Consider the following 15,614-nt stretch of genomic DNA (forward strand, 5'->3'; position numbering starts at 1 on the left):
CAATTTTTAGGGGTGTGTGTGTGTGTGTGTGTGTGTGTGTGAGAGAGAGAGAGAGAAAAACTGTTATTTCTTCATATTATGAACTCTATTGATAGATCAATCTAAAATCAAATCCCCCTATGCATGAGAAAAGATACTAATGCATGTTTTGATGCCAGGTAAAACCCAAGATCTTGGGTTCCCTAAATTAAAAGTCATTTTATGCTCCCAAGGATGATTCTTGCCAAAAAGAAATTCTGGTGATAGTTCCTGTCAGTGAACTGTTCTCCAAAGTAGCAGTTTGTTTCAGTATTTGTGATTTTTAGCAGCTTCACTCATTTTTGAGGGGCTTTTGCCATTAATTTCTCTGGTGAGTCACAGTTTCCAAAACCTTTCAAACACAGGAAATTCCTTAGGTAGGGAGTCCCCATATGCCACTCTGGAAGATAGCTGTAAAATGCTTCTCTATGAATTGTGGAGACTCCCATGCTGCAATGAATAGTTCCACATTCCTAGGTAGCTAATTTGTCTGGTACTTCTCCCTTGGCATTACTTCTGAGGAACAGCTCCTGCTAGAGCACTGAGAAAGCAAGTCACAGACATCATTGTGGGACTGCCTTACAAGCATTTCTTCAAAATCCTATATTGTTGTAGTTGGAAATATTGGGTGACACCACACAGGATTATCATATCACTTACTGTTGTTTTCTCCCCCCCTTAATGTGATCTGTGATGTGGCCAAGTCCATTTTCTCAACCTTAAGATAGGATGAAAACTTCCTATCTTGCAAAGGTTGGACTTCCTAGAGATTACAACTGTATTCCTTCATTCATCTGGGTAAAAATATAAACTTGGGTGGTTAGGGAACATGGCTGCTATTTCTAATGTCCTAAGAGACCGTGATCCATCAGTTCTCTGACTTTTCCACTAGAATCCTATAGTCATCAACTGTAGATAGTTAGATAGATACTATAGATAGATAGAGGTAACTAGAATGATCATCAGCTATCCTGAGAATTTTTGGAAAAAGGCTGAGCTGTGTGCAAGTTTTCAAGTGTTACAAAAATTCTAAAGCCCGAGGCTTTAAAAAAATTTCTTCAATTTAAGTCTAGATCTTTGCAACTCCATACCTAATCTGACTTTAGAATATTAATCTGGATTGGCAGGGAAATAGGGAAGTGGGGAGGGGGGTTTATTATCTCAAGGAAGAATGAAAATTATGTGTACAAAGTTTGGTGCATAAGGCACTGCATAGAGAGAAGGAATTTTTAATAAATTCTGAAGCTGATCATGTCTAAGATCAAAAACCATCATACTACTTTAGCTGCCTTATCACTCTACCCTTTCGAGGATTTACCTAGAGCCCTTAATGCTGTCAGTTTTTATTTGAGATGGGATAGGTGTTAGCAATGGAACTGAAGTTTAGTTGCCAAGATCTACAATATTAAGCTTCCATATTTTGCAGTACCCTCAAACCAAACCTACTTAATTTAGGCAGCTTATTACCCAAGAGACCCTGTGTTCCACCTTGGTGATATATTATGGAGTATAATTCTTTATATACCTAAATAATCAAAATGCTCTTTCCTTTAAAGAGAGAAAGAGATGGCTCTCTATAATTGAGTTTCAAATAAAGTCTAAAGTTAAAAACAAAAAGCAATAGGAACCTTACTCTATACTGGAGGTATACTGTGTTCATGGGTAGAAAAACTTAGTGTTGTTCTTCCACTATTTTTCTGTAGATCAATTTGTAGATAATTGACATTTAAAGAGAAGAATTCATTCTCTAGGTAAGACTATATTTCAGGCAATAATTTCAAAGGACCTTGGTTTACTGTGATATATCATCAAGGTGATTCCGTAGGGCAATAAGCTTTCACAATCATACTTCACCAACAGGCTCCTTAGAATTTTTATTTAAAATTCAACATCCCCATGCAGTAGATTACATCATTGGCTCCAAAGCTTCACTCTTCCTGGTATCCAAGCCCCATGCCATGTGACTTTGCAGTTCCTTCTCTGCAGGTGTATGAGTCAGCAGAGCAGATCCAGGAGAATGAATGATTGCTGTTTTAAGCCAGTGAGTTTCAGGGTGGTGTGTTACACAATACCATTATGGCAATATTTAACTAACTGATATTGCCCCATGGAGTTTATCTAGATAGCACAACTTCTGCTTATATTTAAACAGGGAGTATTTTAACACATTTGTGTTTAACACTGTGAAAGAAGATGTTATGTGTAATAAAAGACATATCCCTGTCCTTGATGAACTTTTAATCTGAAGGTAAACATCTTTCCTAATCTAACCAATACTCATACTGAGAAGGCAGTTTTCTGTGCTAGTTCACTGTGACTGTTCATGAATATTGCTGTCTGGCTGTTTAAAATATTTCAATTAGTTATCCATTTTATGGTACTTCTGCCCTGAGGCTTAAAGCTAACAGCATAATGTAAAGAGAAAGAAAAAAGACATTAAAACATTACTCTTACTGAAGCAATGATGGAGATCATCATAACTGTGTCAAGGACATTCTTGTCTGATATTTTGAATTCTAACCATAAAGCCTCAAAGCAGCTGAAACAGTCCTGGAGAGGAAAGCAATTCTCATACAATGTTTATAAGTGGGCCCTTTCTTTTACAAACTTTTCTCTGTCAATGTCCTGTGTCCAAAAAATTAGTTCTTTTTTGAAAAACTTGACTTGCCCTCTATGACTTACATAGACAAAGTTGATTAATTTTTTAAATTCCCCAAATAGGGGCACCTGGGTGGCTCAGGTCATGTCCCAGGGTCCTGGGATCATGCTCCTTGCTCAGCAGGGAGACTGCTTTTCTCTCTCCCTCCAACCCTCCCTCCACCCATGTTCTTTCTTACTCTCTTTCTCAAATAAATAAATAAAATCTTCGTTAAAAAAAAGAAGAATATTTTCTTCTCAATTCAAACCTCGTGAGGTTAATGAACTGGTCAATAATAGCCTGGGTAACATTAGTTTATTGAAGTATAATAATTAATATAAAATGCAGAGATCTTAACCATTCAATCTAAGGAATTTTTACAATTGCATACACCAATATAATGAATATTTGAAACAAAATACAGAATGTTTCTATTACCCCAGAAAATCCTCTTCTGTCCCTTTAAAGGCAGCCCAGAAGCAACCACTTATGATTTTTTTAAATTTTTATTTATTTATTTGGCAGAGAGAGAGAGGGAGAGAACATGCAGGGAATGTGGCAGGCAGAGGAGAAAAATCTCCCTGCTGAGCAAGGAGCCCAATGTGGAACTCATCCCATGACTCTAGGATCATGATCTGAGCTGAAGGCAGATGACTGAGCCACCCAGGCATCCCCCTCTTTTGATTTTAATCAACATAGCTTAGTTTCATCTGCTCTTGGATTTCATATAAATGAAATAAAAGAGCATGTATTATCTCTGCCTTTATTTTGTTAAAATTCATGTTTTTGTTTTAGATTCATCCATGTTTTTGTCTTTTAGTAACTGCTTCTTTGTATATTGCTGAATTAGCATACCACTATAAAAATATACTACGATATATTTTCCCATTCTCTTGTAGATAGGCACTTGGGTTCTTTCAAACTTTGGCTTTCATGAAAAAGCTGCTATTAGCGCTCTTATTCAAATTACTCTGTGCATATAAATTATCATTGTGTGTGTGTGTGTGCTTGCATGCACACACATGTGCAGATATTCAGAAGTCAGTGGAACAGAGTAGAGAGCCCAGATATGGACCCTCAACTCTATGGTCAAATAATCTTCGACAAAACAGGAAAAAATATACAGTGGAAAAAAGACAGTCTCTTCAATAAATGGTGCTGGGAAAACTGGACAGCTATATGTAGAAGAATGAAACTCGACCATTCTCTTACATCATACACAAAGATAAACTCCAAATGAATAAAAGACCTCGACGTGAGACAGGAATCCATCAGAATCCTAGAGGAGAACATAGGCAGTAATCTCTTCGATATCAGCCACAGCAACTTCTTCCAAGATATGTCTCCAAAAGCAAAGGAAACAAAAGCAAAAATAAACTTTTGGGATTTTATCAAGATCAAAAGCTTCTGCACAGCAAAGGAAACACTCAACAAAACAAAGAGGCAACCCATGGAATGGGAGAAGATATTTGCAAATGACAGTACAGACAAAAGGTTGATATCCAGGATCTATAAAGAACTCCTCAAACTCAACACACACAAAACAGATAATCATATCAAAAAATGGGCAGAAGATATGAACAGACACTTCTCCAACAAAGACATACAAATGGCTATCAGACACATGAAAAAATGTTCATCATCACTAGCCATCAGGGAGACTCAAATTAAAACCACATTGAGATACCACCTGACACCAGTTAGAATGGCCAAAATTAGTAAGACAGGAAACAACATGTGTTGGAGAGGATGTGGAGAAAGGGGAACCCTCTTACACTGTTGGTGGGAATGCAAGTTGGTGCAGCCGCTTTGGAGAACAGTGTGGAGATTCCTGAAGAAATTAAAAATAGAGCTTCCCTATGACCCTGCAATTGCACTGCTGGGTATTTACCCCAAAGATACAGATGTAATGAAAAGAAGGGCCATCTGTACCCCAATGGCCACAGTCGCCAAACTGTGGAAAGAACCAATATGCCCTTCGACGGACGAATGGATTAAGGAAGATGTGGTCTATATACACGATGGAGTATTATGTCTCTGTCAGAAAAGATGAATACCCAACTTTTGTAGCAACATGGATCGGACTGGAAGAGATTATGCTGAGTGAAATAAGTCAAGCAGAGAGAGTCAATTATCATATTGTTTCACTTATTTGTGGAGCATAACAAATAACATGGAGGACATGGGGAAATGGAAAGGCGAAGGGAGTTGAGAGAAATTGGAAGGGGAGGTGAACCATGAGAGACTATGGACTCTGAAATACAACCTGAGGGTCTAGAAGGGGCGGGGGGTGGGAGGTTGGGGGAACAAGGTGGTGGGTATTAGTGAGGGCACATGTTGCATGGGGCACTGAGTGTGGTAAAAAAACAATGAACACTGTTATGCTGAAAAGAAAAAAAAAGTGATATATGTTTTTTTTTTAAAAAAGAAAGAAAATGTGAATTTTTAGAAAAATTTAGAGAATAGACATTTCAAAAATATTTATTCTCCAAACCCATGAACACAATATTTTGCTCCACTTTAGATGCTCTTTCATTACTCTCAACAACTGAAAGAAATGCATGCCTTATCATTAAATATAATCTAGGTGTTTTATTGTTTATGACCTTGTGGATTTCTTAAAATTCAATTATCCAAATGTTTACTAGTACATAAAAATATAATGGTTATACATAATGAGCCTAGATCCCCTTACTTTACTAAATTAACATATTAGTTCCATGAATTGTCTTTGACGATTTTGTAGTGTTTTCTAGGTACAAAATCATGTCATCGGTAAACAATGAGTTTTCCTTTATTTTTTTTTTTTAAAGACTTTTTATTTATTTATTTGACAGAGAGAGATCACAAGTAGGCAGAGAGGCAGGCAGAGAGATAGGAGGAAGCAGGCTCCCTGTGGAGCAGAGAGCCCGACGTGAGGCTCGATCCCAGGACCCTGAGATCATGACCTGAGCCGAAGGCAGCGGCTTAATCCACTGAGCCACCTTTATTTTTAATCATTATGCCTTCTTATCATCTCACGGTGGCTAAAATCTTCACTACAATGTGAAATAGAGATGGTGAAAGGAGATATGCATGACTTGCTCCCTATCTTAAGGAGAAAATATTTCATCTTTCACAATTCAGTGTTAGTTGTGGGCCTTTCATAGATTCCCTTTACCAGGTTAAGGACCTTTCCTTCTATTCCTAGTTACCAGAGTGTTTTTAAAAACATAAATGTCTATTGAAATTTATGTTTTTTTCTGCATCTTTTATGGATGATTATATGGGTTGTCTCCTTTATTTGGCATTATGCTACTTAAATTTCTTTCTTTTTTTCTTTCTCTCTCTTTCTTTCTTTCTTCCTCTCTTCTTCCCTCCCTCCCTTCCTTCCTTCCTTCCTTTTTTTTTTGAGACATAGATAGCATGTGCAAATGAGTAGGAGAGGCGAGGGAGAGGAATAGAGAATTTTAAGCAGTCTCCATACCCAGCGTGCAGCCCCATGCAGGGCTCGATCTAACAACACTGAGATTATGATCTGAGCCAAAATCTAGAGTTATATGCTTAACTGACTGAGCCCAGGCACCCCAATATACTGATTTGTTTCTATATGTCAAACCAACTTTGCACTCCTAGGATCAGAACAATGATTATTATTTGTATAAGAGGGATGTTACCTATTAATAAAGAAGTCAATACATCCAGAATGATGAATCCCAAATTGGTGTGTACCTAACAAGAGAACTTTAAAACTAACAACCAACTTTACTTAATTGATATCCTTGAAATTTTCCACCCAATAACAGTAAAATAAACATTCTATTTGTGTTATTATTTTGTTTACTTATGCATTTCCTTTTTTTCTGTCAAGAACAAAAAAAGTCAAAAAATCAATTCAATGATAGATTTTGCACCATATATTTTACTTGAATAATGACTATTTTATGGAACCCACTTGAAAATTAAAAATATACCTAAACAAAGTAAAGATTACATGAAATCTCCTTGTATTATTTTGTTCAACTCAGGTATATACATAGCTATTCCAAAATTAAGAGTTCAAGTAACAAGTTTAGAAAAATCTAACCTTTTCTAAAGTGGTTATATCAACCCATATTCCCACCATCGATGTATGAATTTCTCCACATCTTTGCCAGGATTTGATACTGTGACTTTTTTGTAATTTCAGCCATTCTGAAATGTGTGTAATGATATATTATTGTGATTTAATTTACATTTCCCTGTGACTAAGGATGTATGTTGAACATCTCTTCATGTGTTTATTTGCTATCTATATTAAGTTCTTCAGTGAAATACCTCAGCATATCTTTTGCTCATGTTCTATTTGCCTTTTAAGTGTTGAGTTCTAAGTTCTTTATATATTCTAGGTACTAAATCTTTGTCATATAAGTAATTGACAAATCTTTTCTCCAACTCCACAGCTTAGCTTTTAGTTCAACAAACCAAAAGTTTTTAGATTTGATAAAGTATAATCTGCCTAATCTTCCTTTTATGGATTATGTTTTTGGTATCAAATCTAAAAATGCTTTGCCTAGTCTTAAATTCTAAAGTTTTCTAAGATTTTTCTCCTAGAAGTTTTATAGTTTTAAGTTTTATATTAAGTCTATGACCTGTTCTTGGTTTTGTGTAAGACTTCAATGGATCCTCTTCCTTCTCCCCAGACCCATGGATGCCCAATTCACTGTTGTATATTTGTGTTGCTTTATTTATGGATTCTCCATTATGTTCCATTTATTATCTGATCTATGTCACAAGTCTTAATTACTGGTTACAGAGTAAGTTTTGAAATAGTTTGTTTTTTTTTTAAAGATTTTATTTATTTATTTGACAGAGAGAGACCACAAGTAGACAGAGAGGCAGGCAGAGAGAGAGAGAGGGAAGCAGGCTCCCTGACAAGCAGAGAGCCCGATGCGGGACTCGATCCCAGGACCCTGAGATCATGACCTGAGCCGAAGGCAGCGGCTTAACCCACTGAGCCACCCAGGCGCCCTGAAATAGTTTTTAAATATTTAAAAGTTCTCCCAATTTTTTTCAAAATGGTCTTAGATACTCTAGTATCTCCACCTTTCCATATACATTTTAGAATAATCTTGTCTGTATCTACGAAAAAAAAATTCTTCCTGAGATCTTGACAGGAATTGCCTTAAATCTGGTGGGAAATGGAATTTGCTATTCCAAGCCTTCCTATCTATGGATATAGCATGTCTCTCCTTTTATTTAGATTTTTAATTTCTTTCACAAGCAATGTGTAGGTGTAAGCATACAAGTCATGGATATGTTTTGTTCAGTTTTCAACTAAGTATTTCTTTTTGAGCATTTATTGGGATTCCATTTTTATTTCAATGTTTGAAATGTTCATTGCTAATACAAAGAAGTGGAATTGTTTTTTCTGTGTTTATTTTAAAGATTTATTTTTTGACAGATAGAGATTACAAGCAGGCAGAGAGGCAGGCAGAGAGAGAGAGAGGAGTAAGCAGGCTCCCAGACAAGCAGAGAGCCCGATGTGGGGCTCGATCCCAGGACCCCGGGACCATGACCCGAGCCGAAGGCAGAGGCTTTAACCCGCTGAGCCACCCAGGCGCCCCTTCTGTGTTTATTTTATATCCCATGAACCTGATAAACTCATTTAATAGTTCTAGGGTGATTCTTTTTTTTAAGATTTTATTTTTATTTGATATATAGAGAGAGATCACAAGCAGATAGAGAGGCAGGTAGAGAGAGAGGGGGAAGCAGGCTCCCTGCTGAGCAGAGAACCCAATGCGGGGCTCGATCCCAGGACCCTGAGATCATGACCTGAGCTGAAGGCAGAGGCTTAACCCACTGAACCACCCAGGCACCCCTAGGATGATTCTTTTTAAAGTAACTTTATAAGTACACAATCATATCATCTTAAAAATAGTTTCATTTCTTGATGAAGTCCCAAAAGTTCATTTTTGCTTTTGTTTCCTTGGCCTTTGGAGACTTATCTTGAAAGAAGTTGCTGTGGCTGATATCGAAGAGGTTACTGCCTATGTTCTCCTCTAGGATTCTGATAGATTCCTGTCTCACGTTGAGGTCTTTTATCCATTTCGAGTTTATCTTTGTGAACGGTGTAAGAGAATGGTCGAGTTTCATTCTTCTACATATCGCTGTCCAGTTTTCCCAGCACCATTTATTGAAGAGACTGTCTTTTTTCCATTGAATATTTTTTCCTGTTTTGTCAAAGATTATTTGACCATAGAGTTGAGGGTCCATATCTGGGCTCTCCACTCTGTTCCACTGGTCTATGTGTCTGTTTTTATGCCAGTACCACGCTGTCTTGGTGATCACAGCTTTGTAGTAAAGCTTGAAATCGGGTAACGTGATGCCGCCAGTTTTGTTTTTGTTTTTCAACATTTCCTTAGCAATTCGGGGTCTCTTCTGACTCCATACAAATTTTAGGATTATTTGCTCCAGCTCTTTGAAAAATATCGGTGGAATTTTGATCGGAATGGCATTAAAAGTATAGATTGCTCTAGGCAGTATAGACATTTTAACAATGTTTATTCTTCCAATCCAAGAGCATGGAACAGTCTTCCATCTTTTTGTGTCTTCTTCAATTTCTTTCATGAGTGTTCTGTAGTTCCTCGAGTACAGGTCCTTTACTTCTTTGGTTAGGTTTATGCCCAGGTATCTTATGGTTCTTGGTGCTATAGTAAATGGAATCAATTCTCTAATTTCCCTTTCTGTATTTTCATTGTTAGTGTATAAGAAAGCCACTGATTTCTGTACATTGACTTTGTATCCTGCCACGTTACTGAATTGCTGTATGAGTTCTAGTAGTTTGGGGGTGGAGTCTTTGGGGTTTTCCATATAAAGAATCATGTCATCTGCGAAGAGAGAGAGTTTGACTTCTTCCTTGCCAATTTGGATACCTTTTATTTCTCTTTGTTGTCTGATTGCCGTTGCTAGAACTTCTAATACTATGTTGAACAAGAGTGGTGAGAGTGGGCATCCTTGTCGTGTTCCTGATCTCAACGGGAAGCCTGCAAGCTTTTTCCCATTGAGGATGATATTTGCTGTGGGTCTTTCATAGATAGATTTTATGAAGTTCAGGAATGTTCCCTCTATCCCTATACTTTGAAGTGTTTTCAAAAGCTTCTGCACAGCAAAGGAAACAGTCAACAAAACAAAGAGGCAACCCACGGAATGGGAGAAGATATTTGCAAATGACAGTACAGACAAAAGGTTGATATCCAGGATCTACAAAGAACTTCTCAAACTCAACACACACAAAACAGATAATCATATCAAAAAATGGGCAGAAGATATGAACAGACACTTCTCCAACAAAGACATACAAATGGCTATCAGACACATGAAAAAATGTTCATCATCACTAGCCATCAGGGAGATTCAAATTAAAACAACATTGAGATACCACCTAACACCAGTTAGAATGGCCAAAATTAGCAAGACAGGAAACAACGTGTGCTGGAGAGGATGTGGAGAAAGGGGAACCCTCTTACACTGTTGGTGGGAATGCAAGTTAGTGCAGCCACTTTGGAGAACAGTGTGGAGATTCCTGAAGAAATTAAAAATAGAGCTTCCCTATGACCCTGCAATTGCACTGCTGGGTATTTACCCCAAAGATACAGATGTAGTGAAAAGAAGGGCCATTTGTACCCCAATGTTTATTGCAGCAATGGCTACGGTCGCCAAACTGTGGAAAGAACCAAGATGCCCTTCAACGGATGAATGGGTAAGGAAGATGTGGTCCATATACACAATGGAGTATTATGCCTCCATCAGAAAGGACGAATACCCAACTTTTGTAGCAACATGGACAGGACTGGAAGAAATTATGCTGAGCGAAATAAGTCAAGCAGAGAGAGTCAAGTATCATATGGTCTCACTTATTTGTGGAGCATAACAAATAACATGGAGGACATGGGGAGATGGAGAGGAGAGGGAGTTGAGGGAAACTGGAAGGGGAGATGAACCATGAGAGACTATGGACTCTGAAAAACAACCAGAGGGTTATGAAGGGGCGGCGGGAGGGGGTGGGGTGGGGTGGGAGGTTGAGGAACCAGGTGGTGGGTAATAGGGAGGGCACGTACTGCATGGAGCACTGGGTGTGATGCCAAAACAATGAACACTGTTATGCTATAAATAAGCAAATAAAAATAAATAAATTAATTTAAAAAAAATAGTTTCATTTCTTCACGTCTTATCTCTACACCTTTTATTTCCATTTCTTGCCTTGTTCACCCTGTTTAGTAAGAATGGGGAGAATGGACATCTTTGCTTTTGTTCACCCTGTTCAGTAAGAATGAGGAGAATGGAGGCACCTGGGTGGCTCAGTGGGTTAAGCCTCTGCCTTCGGCTCAGATCATGGTCTCAGGGTGCTGGGATCGAGCCCCGCATCGGGCTCTCTGCTCTGTGGGGAGCCTGCTTCCTCCTCTCTCTCTGCCTGCTTCTCTGCCTACTTGTGATCTCTGTCTGTCAAGTAAATAAATAAAATCTTTAAAAAAAAAAAGAATGGGGAGAATGGACATCTTTGCTTTTTTTCCCAACCTTAATAGGAAAGCATTTAGTATTTTGCCATTAAGCATGTTAGCTGAGGATTTAATGAGGTGGAGGAAGCTCTCCTCTATTCCTAGTCTGCAGAGAGTTTTTATCATAAATGAGTGTTGACTTTTGTCAAACGCTTTTTCTGCATTGATATATATATATAATTATTTTTTCTTCTTTAGTCTGAATGATATTAATTTTTTAAAAGATTTTTAAAGTAATCTCTACACTTAACATGGGGCTTGAACCCACAACTCTGAGATCAAGAGTCACATGCTCTACTGACTAACCCAGTCAGGTGCCCCTCCACTGATTAATTTTTGAATATCGAACCAACCTCATATTTCTGGAATAAACCTTACTTTGTTACAGGTTAAAATCTGTATACATTATGCATTCTATTTCCTAATGTTTTGTTAAGGATATCAATTCTCTCTATAGATAGATAGGTAGATAGATAGATGATAGATACATAGATAGATACATATGTATATCTCTATATATAATATAGGTACTTTCTCTTGACTGCATGTCAGGTTAATACTAGCTTACTAAAATGGATTGGAAAGTTCTTCTTCATCTTCTGTTTCTTTTCTGAAAGAATTGTGTGAGATTGCTGTTAAATGTTCTTCAAATGTTAGTTAGAATTCTTCATTAAAGCTACTTGGTCCTGAGATTGTCTTTGTGTTAAGTTGCTTGAAAACTAATTCAGTTTCCTTGTAGATTATAGGACTATTCAAACTATGTATGTCATGATGGGTGAGTTGTTGTAGTTTGTGTGTGTTTTTTTTTTTTGTTTTGTTTTGTGTGTGGTTTTTTTTTTTACTTTTTTTTAAATTTTTTTAAATTTATTTATTTTTTCAGCATAACAGTATTCATTGTTTTTGCACAACACCCAGTGCTCCATGCAAAACGTGCCCTCCCTATTACCCACCACCTGTTCCCCCAACCTCCCACCCCTGACCCTTCAAAACCATCAGGTTGTTTTTCAGAGTCCATAGTCTCTTATGGTTCGCCTCCCCCTCCAATTTTGTACCCCTGGGGATAAAAATACATTATATGTTTAAGTTTGTGTGTTTTGAGGGAGAGGTCCATTTCATTTAATTTGTGAAATTTATGTGTGTGCAGTTATCTGTAATATGCCATTATTTTTTTTAAACCTATAGAGTTTGTAGTGGTGTGCCCTGTCATTGCTGATATTAATAATTTATGTCATCTCTACTTTTTGTTAGTCTTGCCAGAAGTCTGTCAATTTTTTTGATCCTTTCAAAAAATTTTTTGTTTCATTAAAAAGAGAAAAACAACAGAAAAAAATCAATTTCATTGCTTCCTTCTCTTTAGTATTTTCTTCTTTCTGCTATTTGGTACTTAAAGTACTTAAAGTGAAAGCTTTAAAGTAAAAGTAAAGTAAAGTACTTAAAGTGAAATTTTCCTCTTTTCTGATATACACTTTACTTACTATACTATACTTGCTATAAGATTCCCTCTCAGCACTGCTTTAGCTGTGTCCCACAAATTTTAAAGTCCTGCATTTTCATTCGTATTCTGTTTATCAATTTTTATTGCCCTTGAAACTTTGACCTATGGATAATTTAGAAGTGTGTTGCTCAGTTTTCAAAGATTTGGAGACTTTCCTGTTATCTTTCTGTATTCATTCATTTATCTTTCTGTACTTATCTGCACTGTGGTTAAGGAACACATGATTTCAATTCTTCTAAATTTGTTTTAGGGCCCCCAATTATAATCTATAGAGATATATGTTCTGTGAAAACTTGAAAAGAATGTATATTTTGCTGTTGTTGTGTTCAGTTTTGTATAAATGTCAATTAGACTCTGTTTCCAGTGTTACTAGGCTCTTCAATATCCTTGCTGATTTTCTGTGTAATCATTCTATCCAGTTTTGAGAGAAACAGGTATTGAAGTCTCCAACTATAAATGTGTTTTATTTCTTTCTCCTTTCAGTTCTATCACTTATTGCTTCAAATACATATTAATTTCCTATATATTCTTATAGCTCTTGATGTCAGAACTCCAAAATGGGTCTTGCTGGGTTGATCAAAATTTCAGTAGGATTGAGTTCCTTCAAGGCTCTAGAGGATAATCCATTTCCTTGTCCTTTCCAGCTCCTAGAGGCGTCCCTGATTATTTGCCTTGTGGTCTTAGTCAGTAATCACATCACTCTGACTGGCTGGTTCCACTATTATTTCTCTATATCTAATTATGACTCTTATGCCACCCTCTTCCCCTTATAAGGATCCACTGTGATTACATTAAGTCCACCCAAAAATCACAACAATGTGCTCATTTAAAAGGGTTTTTTTTTAAACTATCTTTATCAAGTCTCTTTTTCAAGGTAAGATATTAGCAGGTTATAGGCACTAGAACCTGGACCTCATTGGAGGGCTATTATTCTATCTACAGTAGTCCAAACTTTGGCTCTCAAAGATACATGTCCAGTCCACACACAAAATACACTCACTCTACTCCATGGCTCCCAAAAGTATCAACCCACTACAGCATCAACTCAAGTCCAAATTTTCATCTAAGTCTTCTCACCTTAAAAGTCCAAATTCTCAGCGACGCCTGGGTGTCTCAGTGGGTTAAAGCCTCTGCCTTTGGCTCAGGTCAAGATCCCAGGGTCCTGGGATTGAGCCTCACATCAGGCTCTCTGCTCAGCAGGGAGCCTGCTTCCCCCTCTCTCTCTGCCTGCCTCTCTGCCTACTTGTGATCTCTGTCTGTCAAATAAATAAATTAAATCTTTAAAAAAATGTCCAAATTCTCATCATCTAAATCACCTAAGTTAGTTATGGGTGAGGCTGTGGGTATCATCCACCCTGTGATATATTTTTTGTCTGCACCCATTAGTGTTTGCAGGTTGTCAGCTTCTGGAGCTTCAACTGTGGGATGTATGCAGCAAAAAGAAAACTCAGAGAACTCACCACCTTGCCATTCTTCATAGCCTGAGATCCCTAGGAGATGTCATACTTCACTCTTATAGAGTCTTATAATGTTTGTTTATATATAATACCCAGCGGTTTTTAGTTGAATTTAGTGGGAAGAATAGGACGAGTAGATTTACTCTATATGCTTGGAATCCTAAGTCCAGAAAGCTTATTTGTAAAAGGAATCAAAGATACTTTATTTTTTTTAAGATTTTATTTATTTATTTGACAGAGAGAGATCACAAGTAGGCAGAGAGGCAGGCAGAGAGAGTGAGAGGGAAGCAGGCTCCCTGCCGAGCAGAGAGCCCGATGCGAGACTCGATCCCAGGACCCTGAGATCATGACCTGAGCCGAAGGCAGCGGCTTAAACCACTGAGCTACCCAGGCGCCCCTCAAAGATACTTTATATAGGACTATCTATTCTTGTGATTTTTCCAGTCAAATTCTATATAGTTATTTATTCCCAATAAGGAGTTCTGGTTTGTTCCATTAGTCATCAGCATCTAAGTATATATTAAAATTTTGACAGACAAGATTAAAAACACTTCATCTAGTCATAAGTACACTTCAAAGCATTTTGAAAAGGCTTCTGTAGATGGTACAGAAATCATATTTAATTCATCCAGGTCTTTAATTTAAAGCATCTTGGTTAAGGGAGATTAAATTAATTTTTGAGAAATCTATGTTATCTTATTCTGTAGATTAATTTTTTAAAAATTATGGTCAATTTCAACTAACAGCTCTTCTAATCATTCATTAGTAAATGAAAAAAAATGTAATAAAAATAGAATTACTGATCAAACTAAGTGTCCCAATTTAGAGAGAAATGCCTTTTTTTTTTTTTTTTTTTTAGTTTGGCACAAATTATGCATATAGGCTCGAGGAATAACCCTTATTTGGGCTTATATTCTAAAAATGGATGCATGAGTCACAAAATTTAGCCAATGAGAGTTTGAACAAAAATTATTTTTTCTAGTTTTTTAGATACTGAGTATGTGCCAATTATGATAGAATATATTAAATCCCAGGAATAGTGTTCTTTTGTGTTTCAAAAAGCAGTGACAGAATTTATGGAAAATACATTTTAAATGGTAAATTACAGATTAATATGTTACTAATGCATTTTAATTGTTCAGTTTTATTTTGAAAAACTCTTCAAACTTACATAAATGTTGGATGAATAATAAAATGATTTCCTAAATACCCTTTACCTAGATTCAATATTAACATACTTTGCCACATCTGCTCCCTTCATATACAAGATATTAACAAATATTATATTTGATACTAGAAAGAATATATATATTATGCTATTGTAATGAACTTGATTGTTATTTATTAGTTGTGCTGAGTTACTGAATTCATATTTGTCAGCAACATGATGCTTTACTATACTTTAGCACATACACCTTTAAGAAAAAGCACATTCTCTTAATAATACTAGCATCAAATTCAGGATTTTAATGCAATATTTTTATCTAATA

Source organism: Meles meles, chromosome X, assembly GCF_922984935.1.
Source record: "Meles meles chromosome X, mMelMel3.1 paternal haplotype, whole genome shotgun sequence".
NCBI classification, from domain to species: Eukaryota; Metazoa; Chordata; class Mammalia; order Carnivora; family Mustelidae; genus Meles; species Meles meles.